Here is a 10726-nt window from a genome sequence, read left to right as displayed (position 1 = left end):
TGCATATAAAAATCCTATGGGTATGTCTCCGTATAAAATGGTTTATGGCAAAGCATGCCACTTACCTCTTGAGCTAGAACATAAGGCATTGAGCCATTAAAGAGCTCAATTATGATTTCAAACTTGCCGGTGAGAAGAGGTTATTTGACATTAGCTCACTTGATGAATGGAGAACCCAAGCCTATGAAAGTGCCAAATTGTTTAAAGAAAAGTTAAAAGATGGCATGACAAAAGGATACAAAAGCATGAGTTCAATGTAGGTGATTATGTATTGCTATACAACTCTCGTTTAAGATTTTTTGCAGGCAACCTTCTCTCTAAATGGGAAGGCCCTTACGTCATCGAGGAGGTCTATCGTTCCGGTGCCATAAAAATCAACAACTTCGAAGGCACAAATCCGTGGGTGGTGAACGGTCAAAGAATCAAACACTATATCTCAGGCAATCCTATAAATGTTGAAACTAATATCATTGAAACCGTAACCCCGGAGGAATACATAAGGGACACTTTCCAGAACATTTCAGACTCCGAAAAGGAATAGGTATGTGGTACGGTAAGTAAACCGACTCCAAAATAGTTCTAATGGCAATATTTCTCCATTTTGGAATATAAAAAAAATAGGAAAATAAGAAGCATACCGAAAAGGACATGGGGCTTCCACGAGGGTGGAGGGCGCGCCCTACCCCCCCCCCCCCCCCCCCCCCCCCCCCCCCCCGGGCGCGCCCCCTGCATCGTGGGCACCTCGTGTGCTATCCAGACTCCGTTTTCTTGCACGATACTTCTTTTAGTCGGTAAAAATTCATTATATAATCTCCCTAAGGTTTTTACCTCCGTATTACGCAATTATCCCCTGTTCTTGTTTCGAGCTGTTTCTGCCGCAGATTAGCGTAAGATGTCTTCTCAAGAGTTAGTCGGGGAGAGTCGGGTGTCTCATCCGACACCAGGTACAGGGGTAAACAGCGATGCCTATCACTTTGGGCCCTCAACGGAGGAAGAGATGGAAGCTGACTTGAAAAGGATAGATGCCATGGAGGAGGACCAAGAAGTTACTTCTCGTTTCCGGGCAGGATTCATGATGGGGGAACTACAGAGCTCAGCTATTCCAAACTCGGTCATCCCTTCCATTGTTAGATTTCTTTCTTATTAAAATATGAAAAAGAGTGTTACTTGTTCTCCCGCAGCTATGCAACATCCTTGGGTGAAAGGATCTTTAGCCGTCACTGGCAAGCTCCGTAAGGAAATTATGAACCTCAAGCAGCAAGTCAATAAGCTCGAGGAAGAGAATCGTATCCTGAGGGGCATCATCGCCAAGAATATCACATCGCCACCCCTGAAGAAGGAGACATAATCACACGGGTATGGGCACTCCCCTTGGCAACTGCCAAGCTTGGGGGAGTGCCCTAGTATCGTATCACCATCACTTCTATCTTTACCATTTTTCTTAGTTCGATCCTTTTGATAATACCTTGATCTAGTAGAGTAAAGTTTTAGTGTGATCTAGTTGTGAGTTTTGCTTTATGATCCTTCTATGTAATCGAGTCCGTGAGCTATATATAATAAAGTTTAGTGTTGAGTCAAGGGTCTGATTATTTTGCTATGATCTTGAGGGAATAAAATAAAAAGAGAAAGAATAAAAAGAAATAAAGAGATCATATGGATCTTATGGAGAGTAATGACCTCACATATAAAGAGTATGATGAATAAAAGTTGTTGAGAGTTGACAAACATAGTTTTGGTCATCGTTGCAATTAATAGGAAGTAATAAAGAAAGAGAGGTATTCACATATAAATATACTATCTTGGACATTTTTTATGATTGTGAGCACTCATTAAAGTATGATATGCTAAAGAGTTGACGTTGGACAAGGAAGACAACGTAATGGGTTTTGTTTTCTTTCATCTGAGATAAATTATATTGTCATGGATCATCCAACATGTTGAGCTTGCCTTTCCCTCTCTTGCTAGCCAATTTCTTTGCACCAAGTAGAGATACTACTTGTGCTTCCAAATATCCCTAAACCCAGTTTTTCCATGAGAGTCCGCCATATCTACCTATGGATTGAGTAAGATCCTTCAAGTAAGTTGTCATCGGTGCAAGCAATAAAAATTGCTCTCTAAATATGTATGACTTATTAGTGTGGAGAAAATAAGCTTTATACGATCTTGTGATGTGGAAGAAATAAAAGCGACGGACTGCATAATAAAGGTCCATATCACAAGTGGCAATATAAAGTGACGTTCTTTTGCATTAAGATTTCGTGCATCCAACCATAAAAGCGCATGACAACCTCTGCTTCCCTCTGCGAAGGGCCTATCTTTTATTTTTATCTTCTACCTTACATAAGAGTCTTGGTGATCTTCACCTTTCTTTTTTACATTTTATCCTTTGGCAAGCACAATGTGTTGGAAAGATCCTGATATATATAGCTAATTGGATGCGAGTCTTCATGAACTATTATTGTTGACATTACCCTTGAGGTAAAACATTGGGAGGCAAAACTATAAGTCCCTATTTTTCTCTCTGTCCGATTAAAACTTCATACCCATAAATACTGTGTGAGTGTTAGCAATTGTGAAAGAGTAAAGATGGTTGAGTATGTGGACTTGCTGAAAAGCTCTTATATTGACTCGTTCGTATGTTATGATAAATTGCAATTGCCTCAATGACTGAGATTAGAGTTTGTTGGTTGTCAATAAAATTTATGATTCATACTTGAAATTGTGATTGAATTATTACTTTAGCATAAGAGATATATATGTTGTTCTAAGAATGATCATGATGCCCTCATGTCCGTATTTTATTTTTATCGACACATCTATCTCTAAACATGTGGACATATTTTTCGATTTCGACTTTTGCTTGAGGAAAGCGAGGTCTAAGCTTGGGGGAGTTGATACGTCCATTTTGCATCATGCTTTTATATCGATATTTATTGCATTATGGGCTATTATTACACATTACGTCACAATACTTATGCCTATTCTCTCTTATTTTACAAGGATTACATGAAGAGGGGGAATGCCGGCAGCTGAAATTCTGAGCTGGAAAAGGAGCAAATATTAGAGACCTATTCTACACATCTCCAAAAGTCCTGAAACTCCACGGGCGCACTTTTCAGAATATATAAAAAATATTGGATACAAGAAGTACTAGAGGGGGGGCACACCCTGGCCACAAGGGTGGGGGCGCGCCCCCCTGCCTCGTGGGCTCCTGGTGGCCCTCCGATGCCCATCTTCTGCTATACTAGTGGACCCGTTGCGCCAAATGGCGCAGAGGCACACTAAATCCATGTTCGCGATAAAAAATATCCATTGTTTAATCCCCTTTAATAGGAAACACGGTGGATTGTTATCTACAATGATACGTGTATACATATTTTAATGTCATAGCACAAAATACGTGCTACCATTTTCGCAGAGACCCATTTGAAATCATGTTCACATTGAAAACATTTGCGGTTTTTAGTGACTTGTGTTTGAGCAAAACAATACATAGGCTCTTGTTTAAAAATATATGTACCTTCAAAATCATGAGTGCTTTAAAAATATTTTCATTAGTTAGGAGCTTTAGGTTTAAGCAAACATGTATGATTGGAGCTTTAGCCCTTCTGTATGGAAATAACGAAGGAGCATCAAACAATAAATAGCAGATGAACAATAGTTTGAAACGTCTCAATAATAGCAATAGCTACCGTCTATGATTTTTGCTTCATAACTATCAAACATGCCTAAAACATCATTTCTACTGAATTGACATAACAAGTATTTATGGTAAGGGACACCATCACATAGATTAAAGAAAAAAGGGAGTGATCAATAGTTCAACAGTAAAGCATCAACAACTTGCATGGTGATAGGAACAAGTGGTACTGTGTCGAGTCGTTTCTCTAAGTTGTGGTACATATCCTGAAGCCTTGCAGTGCTCCATGGGCAGCAATGCATCGCCCTACACACATCTTCACTATACAACCGTACATGCACCACAAACAACATGCTGGTATTTTTACCTGATAAAATTGATAGTGATACAAATTTATTTGCCAATTGTACCAGCAAATGAAAAAATGCAATGTTTCATTAAGATCACTATCCGACTATTTTTACAAAAAGAACCAAAACTGAATCCAGAAAACAAATGTTGTTTTGCGCCAAATGGCACAAGATACCAGGTCAAACCCTTGGTTATTTGAGAGAAGATGAGTTCCAATTTAGCAAATATTCTGTATCCCGTTGCACCAAATGGCGCAAAGTCCAATTCAAACCAAGAGCTAAATGCAAATATTTGCTTAATGATGTAAGAATGTAACATATTAGATCATTAGTAGCTTACAATAGTTGAGTCTGCAATTAGATGATCCAAGTAGTTGTACACATGGGCAACACAATAAATCAAATGTGTTCAAGATATGATAAAGCACTGTGTCCGTGCAGTTCTTAGGAATATTGTCCATTGCATCATATATGTTATCATGTCACAGTAGTAATTTGGATTAAACAATAGAGATAAAGAACGGCAACACAGAATCAAGTTTGTCTTAGGGATGATAGTAAATTACAACAGACACCAGCTAAGATTCAAGAAAAGTGCCCTTCGGTCGGAGGAAAGATGATTTCTTCAGTGACCATACAAGGACCTTGCTTCAGTGGTCAATGGTGTAGTTGTTGTCGTGGGCTGCACCAAACAACGGCCTCCTCGAGCTTGTTTATCCAGAGACCCTATACACCAGAGTGTTGGTTGTTTGATCAACAACCAAAGAATAGCCTGACGTGATTGTTTATATATCTTGGAAGGTGGGTACCTAATAGTCTGGTTTCAAGTAAGCGAGTAAAGGAAAAGGTAACATTTTTACTTCTGAGGAAATACCAACAATCTGGTTCTACAAAAGAGTTAATGGACCTACCTCGTGTAGGTAGCTACTTTACTACAAAATGCAGATAGGTTAATCAGCAAGATTCTAATTTTGAAAACAATTAACTAATAAAACTTGTACAAAACCGCAAAATTATTATTATCCTGATTGGCCAAATAAGCATGTGCGCACAATAAATTCAGAATTTTTGTTGCTAAGAAAATGAGCTAAGGTCTACATCAAAAGAAGGTAACAAGAGCAATATTGTGGGTATAGCCATCATCTTTGTACAGAAAAGAAAGCTACCATCTTTGCAAATAACTCTTCTTCTTTCACTACTCATTTGAACATCTCCTAATGTTCCTGGTCATGTAAGAAAATATTAAACCTCGTCTCCTTCGAGGGACAAAAAACATCAATGTTCATTTTCACATTGAGTTAAAAAATTAAGAAAATCTATTGTTCCTGAAAACAATCGAATGCGCAATGTAGTTTATGAAATTATGCGCATATATATAGCACATAGCCAATGACTTCTGATCATGACATCGTTACTTACCTGACGATGTTAAATATGATTAAAGGCTGAATAGCCTGGGCGACCACAAAGTTTTGTACTATCAGTACAGAACTTTATCCAATAACCTATATTAGTATAGGATGTTGAGAAGGAAGCCAGCTTGAAAAAAATCTAATAAGAAAGCATCAATTGATAAAAATATAAAGACAGCCTATAATACTATTACGATATATGAACTTTAAACTGTAACTGAATGGTAGACATTATAGTGCTTCGATGTAGGCAAGAATAAACTCTTCTAATAATTTTATTGCTAATGTTTCAGTCAATACTTAAAAGAGAGACATATTCTGGGTGTAAGAAGACATAAATATGGAAGTGGACTGTCCATTGAATGTGTGGGAAAGGCATCGTACCATAAATATCTATGGCATGTCAATTTATACATATAGTAAAACACATTATCCCTTTTGTCTATGAAAAGAGAAGAACATTTGATATTGCCACTTAAGTTATTTCATATTGTACAGCTAATGAGATATTGGCCTACAATCTCTATATCCCCTTATCCGGGTGCCTAAACTCTATCTCTGCCCATATGTTAGATGGCCTAAGCAAGCGCACTGCGCTACCAATTGCCTATGCAGATACCAATTCTTCTGGATTATACAAAGCAGTTGTTGAAGGACAGCGCAGAACTAATTTGAAAGTTCACCGAAAATCAGGTAGCAATACAGGGCACTCCATCAGCATCTTTTTTCCTTGGTCCATCCCTGAAATTTCCTACTGAACTGAATTTCCTACTGAACTGTAGCAGGTCCGTCAATTGTGCAGGCTAAAGAAGTACGTATATGTGGTAAATAGCATGTTGGGCAAGGATTTACTTGAAATAGAAGATGGAATGTAAAAATTATATATGAGGTCATGATTCCTTTTCAAAATGAAGGTTTCTCTAACAGTTTTGTCATTGGATAATGATCATATATCACAGTTACTAATCATGGGTTAGTGCAGAGTTCTCTATAAAATATTTTCCTACAAAAGGGAAAAAGAGAGTGCTCTCCAAACATAGAATAGAGCTGAATAATAGACTCCTACCAAGTCCACTCTATGCAGCGAAAATATGGTTGAGGAAATCCACCAACAAAAACTAAATTTGCAGCTCACACTAAACAACATAGTTTTTTTCCTGAATTTACACTTGCAGTATCACATACCAAAATGGATGCAGTAATTACATGGAGTAATTAGACTGTTGAAAAAAGGATGCTCCATGTATATTAAAAGTCAACCTAGTGTAATTTTCATTTAAGAATAATATAGCATTAAACTTGCGATATACTTGTATGCGTATTTTCTTGGGATCTCACTTGCTTCCCTATTATGTACACCCACGCCCTCTCCTCCATACTAAGTATATGTTGGCTACTTCAGTAGCACCTATCCATATCTTCATTTCGCTAGGAGATCCGTTGGAAGAGAAGTAAAGACTCTGTTCTTCGCCTTTATTGCATATACATACATACACATATTCGGTTGACAAAGCATGGCTTACTTTATAAGTATCGTAACTTTGAAATAAAACGCGTCTCTACAGCACTTCTCTTCGTCTCGGATGTCAATACGAAGACTGAATTTCTGAATTGCGGAGTTAACCTGTGCATGTCGTTCCCCTAGAACCCGAACGACCACTGCTCCTTGCCATAATCCTGCACACAAAACAACAGAAAATAAGAATTAGGCATCTGGCAGAGAGCCTTGTCGGATGATCTGAGCAACCGCTGGAAGAGAACCTAGATGGCGACCATATGGGAGAGGGAAGAACGCAAGCCAAAGTTGTGGCGACGCAGTCAAGCAAGCAAGAAAGTTCAGAGAAATGCAGCGTAAAGTTCGGTAAGAAGCAAGAAATTATGTAAAGAGAAAGACACATGTGAACTAATCTGGCAGCAGTTTTAACACATAACAGTTTTCTGAACATTTGGCAGGACAACTCATGTGCATTTTGATAAACTCTGTACACTGGAAGTAGGCGTCACTCGCCAATCTCAGTGCCACATTATTACATTACTTCCACACTCTCCATGGAATGAATATGCAGAATTTGGCATGTGTTGGCAATTGAAAAACACTGGATACAATATCTTTGACTTTAGCAGAAAGCAAAACATTGGTATAGTGCTCAAACAATCCCAAAATGGTATTAAGAAATGTGAAATGGTAAACATGTTAACATTGTTCAGTGCTCAAACAATCCCAAAATGGTATTAAGAAATCTATCCTGGCCTTCCAGTTTATAGAAAGAAAAGAGACGGGAGCTTAGACAGACTTTGCACAATGCTAATTCATCCACTAAGCTTCTACCAGAAATAAGCATGCATTGCAGATTCGGTAATTAGCTGTGTTGCATGTAGAACTATGGAGCATTCATGGCTGTATATAATTTTCAGAAGCTGCGATTATTTTGTCAGGGACTCATGGCTGTATATAATTTTCACAAGCAGCAACCCCTATGTGACAACCTAACCTCCAGTGACAAAGCTATAAACTATCTAATGGACCAAAATGAAGCTTTCGGCATTCTGGACATGACTATCACCATTTTTTTAGTCTCTTTGTGGGCTCTTCAAAATAGGGAAGAATACAAAGTTTCTTAAAAGCACACATGTTCAGAACCAAATGTAGATGAAATAAAGCTCAACAATCAAAATGCTATGCTAATTAACCAATTTAAAACCAAGATGGAATAAAAACAGCTTGTACATACCCCTAGAAATTGGTTCTGAACCTGCAATGCAGTTTCTTCTAATTGTTGTTGTAGCAATTCCCATCAAAACTGTAAATGAGAGGTAAAATTCAGAAAACTCTTACATTCATGACCATAACTATTTGTAGTGATTCCCATCAAAACTGCAAATGAGAAGATAAAATTCAGAAAACTCTTACATTCGTTAATATAAATATTCACATGTCAACTATATAGAAAGAAAAAGGCACTTTCTTTTCATCTAAAAGGACTTTACCAACACATCAATACCATGTATGCAATCTCGACAAGCTAGACAGAGTTAGATGCAAAGGTAAATTGAACTAACTGGACATGCCAAAATAGTAACCCCTCTTCCGGTGAACATACCTGAAAAATGACATCTTCGAGTTCCTCCAGAACTGCAACTTCCCCGGTCGAGGAGCTCTCTATATCAGCCACTGACCTCCTCTTCCTCATGGTGCTCACCTCAGCCTGCAATTTCAGCGGACAGGGAGGTCCAGGGAGAAGAAACAAGTGGAAGAACAGAAATAGGAAAAAAGAAAAGAAAACCAAGGTGTCTTGATGCCTCGACGAACATGTGACCTCGGCAGGAGCAAGAGGAGGGACCCAGGCAGCGGCAGCGGTGGCAGTGCGATACCTCAACCCGGAGGCGGCTACTCCAGCACGGTAGATGGGGAGGCATGGACGTGTGGTCCGATAGAGATGCTCATATCGATGAAGACGATGAGACGACGCCGATATTTCTTTATCAAAGTTTTTTCATCAATTATCTGTAGAACATAAAGAGAGATGAAGGAGAACATGTCAGAATGTAGAACTACCTCAGATATTCAAGCATACTAACTGAAGGAGCTCCTTAAATTAATGAAAGAACAACTTGAAAATCGTGTGTAGTTTAAAAAAAGTTGATATAAATACTTCTTGATCTCAATGTTGAAGAGTAACAAATACGTGAATTGCAGGCCTAAATCTGCAAGGAATATTTCCAGATCTTCTATTCCAAAATCGACTAAATATTGCAATAGGAAAAAAATGCATGGATAAAAAGTTTGCCTCAGACATCCCATACTCAAAGACCTAAATCTAAAATACATATCGCTAGTGATTCTATTCTCAGATCAAATCAAATAAATAAGAGACAGAGGGGCAGAGAAAGAGAGAGATTAACCTGGGTATGCAGCCAACGGCGAGGAGGGTGCTGAAGCGAGTGAGAGCAAGGGGAGGGAGAGAGAGGAGGAGGCCGGCTGCACCATCTGCTCTGCTCGCTCCTCTGCACTTACCCAGACGCCAGGGTTCTGGTCCAAGCCGGAGAAGAGCAGCCGCCGTTTGAGGCGCCCTTGGCTACCCTCCGTCTTGTTCACTGGCCGGTGCTAGACAAGGGGAGATAAAGCCCCGGTGTTCTGCCCCTACTGAGGCATCTCTGCTCCAGCACGGGGAGAATGGAGGTGGCCGGCGGCACAGGGAGAAAGGAGGGGGCCGGCGGCACGGGGAGGAGAGGAGGCGGCTGAGGCAAGCGGGGAGAGGGGGCGGCGGCGTGGGAGAGGATGGAGCGGGGAGGAGACGAGGCGAAGGGGACGCGAGGCGAAGGGGACGCGAGGCTCGGGACGAGAAGGTTTGGCGGCTAGGGTTTGACCCTTCTGGTTGTTCTGCTGGTCGAGCCGAGCGTGGGGCGCGGGCGGAGCGGATTGGCGAATCCCTCGCGAACACGGAAAAGCCACACCCAGCCAATGAACACACGAGACGAGCCCACCCGTTATTGACCAGTAAAAATGCCCGCGAGGTAAAAATTAAATTTGACCAGGAACTAAAGATCAGACGGCCCAAATGAGCTTGATGGCCGATCCAATGGTCAGAAGTGGACCAAATCGAGGGAGCATCCTGGAGCCAACTTGGCTAGCATCCTTATAGGTTAGAATGAGGTCTTTCGTCCGAGAAAAAATCATAAGCAAGCTTTCGGGACGAGACTCCGCTGCCATGAGGCAGAATCTTTGCGGAACCAATCTAGGGCTCTGGCAGAGCTGTTTTGCGAGGGACACTTCCCTCCGGGAGGGGGAAATCATCACAATCGTCATCACCAACGATCCTCTCATCAGGAGGGGGTCAATCCCCATCAACATCTTCATCAGCACCATCTCATCTCAAACCCTAGTTCATCTTTTGTATCCAATCTTTGTATCCAAACCTCAGATTGGTACATGTGGGTTGCTAGTAGTGTTGATTACTCCTTGTAGTTGATGCAAGTTGGTTTACTTGGTGGAAGATCATATGTTTAGATCCATTATGCATATTAATACCCCTCTAATTATGAACATGAATATGCTTTGTGAGTAGTTATGTTTGTTCCTAAGGACATGGGAGAAGTCTTGCTATTAGTAGTCATGTGAATTTGGTATTCATTTGATATTTTGATGAGATTTATGTTGTCTCTCCTCTAGTGGTGTCATGTGAACGTTGACTACATGACACTTCATCATTGTTTGGGCCTAGAGGAAGGCATTGGGAAATAATAAGTAGATGATGGGTTGCTAGAGTGACAGAAGCTTAAACCCTAGTTTAGGCGTTGCTTCGTAAGGGGCTGATTTGGATCCA

General features: G+C 40.2%; 1 long non-coding RNA gene across 6 annotated transcripts; it reads right to left on the bottom strand.

Moving 5' to 3' along the window:
• Positions 1 to 4407: 4407 nt before the first annotated feature.
• On the bottom strand, positions 4408 to 9805 carry LOC125513768. Of its 6 annotated transcripts, none has more exons than XR_007286154.1 (5): positions 9306 to 9805; positions 8504 to 8907; positions 8135 to 8203; positions 5410 to 7079; positions 4408 to 4716 (listed from the first exon to the last, which is right to left on the bottom strand). It is a non-coding gene; the product is annotated as an uncharacterized LOC125513768 (long non-coding RNA). The 6 variants fall into 6 exon arrangements; XR_007286152.1 differs by having other exon boundaries at positions 4408 to 7079; positions 8504 to 8608; positions 8713 to 8907; positions 9306 to 9803; XR_007286155.1 differs by having other exon boundaries at positions 4408 to 7079; positions 8504 to 8608; positions 8720 to 8907; positions 9306 to 9802.
• Between the last annotated feature and the right edge of the window lie 921 nt (positions 9806 to 10726).

This window comes from Triticum urartu, chromosome 6 (genome assembly GCF_003073215.2).
Source record: "Triticum urartu cultivar G1812 chromosome 6, Tu2.1, whole genome shotgun sequence".
Taxonomy (NCBI): Eukaryota; Viridiplantae; Streptophyta; class Magnoliopsida; order Poales; family Poaceae; genus Triticum; species Triticum urartu.
Note: the sequence above shows the minus strand (reverse complement) of the source record. Positions and strands in the feature narration are given on the sequence as shown.